The sequence below is a fragment of the Bos taurus genome, chromosome 4, assembly GCF_002263795.3.
Source record: "Bos taurus isolate L1 Dominette 01449 registration number 42190680 breed Hereford chromosome 4, ARS-UCD2.0, whole genome shotgun sequence".
Lineage (NCBI taxonomy): Eukaryota > Metazoa > Chordata > Mammalia > Artiodactyla > Bovidae > Bos > Bos taurus.
The window spans coordinates 49,839,260-49,840,936 of NC_037331.1; the positions used below are offsets into that span (position 1 = coordinate 49,839,260).

The 1,677-nt window shown below is 42.2% G+C and overlaps 1 non-coding gene across 1 annotated transcript; it reads right to left on the bottom strand.

Moving 5' to 3' along the window:
* Positions 1–1,275: 1,275 nt before the first annotated feature.
* TRNAS-GGA (transfer RNA serine (anticodon GGA)) lies at positions 1,276–1,349 on the bottom strand. The gene has a single exon. It is a non-coding gene; the product is annotated as a tRNA-Ser (tRNA).
* Between the last annotated feature and the right edge of the window lie 328 nt (positions 1,350–1,677).

Sequence of the window (1,677 nt, forward strand, 5' to 3'; positions counted from 1 at the left end):
TCCAGGCAAGAACACTGGAGTGGGTTGCCATTTCCTTTTCTAGTGCATGAAAGTGAAAAGTGAAAGTGAAGTCGCTCAGTCACGTCCGCCTCCAAGCAACCCCATGGACTGCAGCCTACCAACGCTTCTCCGTCCATGGGATATTCCAGGCAAGAGTACTGGAGTGGGTTGCCATTGCCTTCTCCATTTAACCACTTGACCTCAGAATCTCACCCAAAGTTTCACTAACACAGTTGTAATGTAATTATAACCATCCTCCTAGTTGCTCTGAGCACCTGTACTTACAGTTTGCAGTTTCACCTCTATTAAGCCAAGGAGAGTAATAGGTTTTTCTGAATCCTGCTGCAGGATTAGGAAATTGAAGCTCCTTGTTCTTGTTGCTGCTGCTGTTACTCTTCTGTAGGAAGTTAGTTCTATAGGAAGACTTAGGTATTTTGTTAAAACTGGACTTTCTGGATGTTGTATCTGGGTGATACCCTAGTGCGGCAGATTTGAAGAACTGTCCCTTTTATTTCCCTAAGCTGCTCCACAAGAATTGCTCTCCAAATACATGCAGGCCTGTGAGAGTAACTGTTGAACTTTGAAGTCGGGAACATGGTTAGATATCTCAAACTTGTAGTTTTGTAGGTAAGAGCAATACAAACACTTAACGCCTGATATTTTATCTGTTATCTCTCAAATCAGAGTCTGGGAATGGTGATCTTGCCTTGGTTATTTACTCAGGAGTACTCCTCTCCTTGGGACTGCTACAGTGAGATGTCAATGCCTCCTTCACAGTCTCTCTTTTAGTTTCTAGGAAATAGGACAATATCTCTGAGTTTTTCTTTTTATTTACCATAAAGCATCCTCTAAAGAATAAAAGGTGAATATAATTTCCTTTCTTCTTATTCTGAGCCCCCAAAGGAAAACCCATAGAATCAAACTGGGCAGACTCCTGTGACCATCTTGACCATCACAGTATAACAGAAGTAATGGCACAAGCCTTCTGGGGTTAAATGACAAGAACACCTTGCACTTTTGCCGTTTACACTTCTTAGGACACTTATTTGTAGAACTCAGCTGCTACGTAGGCTGTAAGGATACTCAAACTAGCCCACATAAAGAAGCCATGAATAGGTAATTTAACCAGTGAAAGTGAAAGAAAGAAAGTGAAGTCGCTCAGTTGTGTCTGACTCTTTGTGACCCCATTGACTGTAGCCTACCAGGCTCCTCCCTCCATGGGATTCTCCAGGCAAGAGTAGTGGAGTGGGTTGCCATTTCCTTCTCCAGGGGATCTTCCCAACCCAGGGATCGAACCTGTGGATCTCCTGCATTCCAGGCAGACGCTTTAACCTCTGAGCCACCAGGGAAGACCTTTAACCAGTAGTCCAGCCAATAATCGGTGTCAACTGTCGGTATGTGAGGGAAGATGCATTCAGATGATCCCTATCTTCATCTCAGTCTATCAATCTTTCCAGCTAATACCCCATGCCTGTTAAAATACATAAGAAGTCTGCCCTGGGTCTAGACTAAATTCCTGACCCACAGAACCTGTGAATACAATTGTTATTTTTATAAAATTTTATGCAGCAAAAGTAACTGGAACAGAAATACTTGATTCTTAAAACTGAGTGGTAAGATAAGTGAATTTATCTTTTCTTGTCTATACTTTCTAACACTTATACAATGCATACGGTA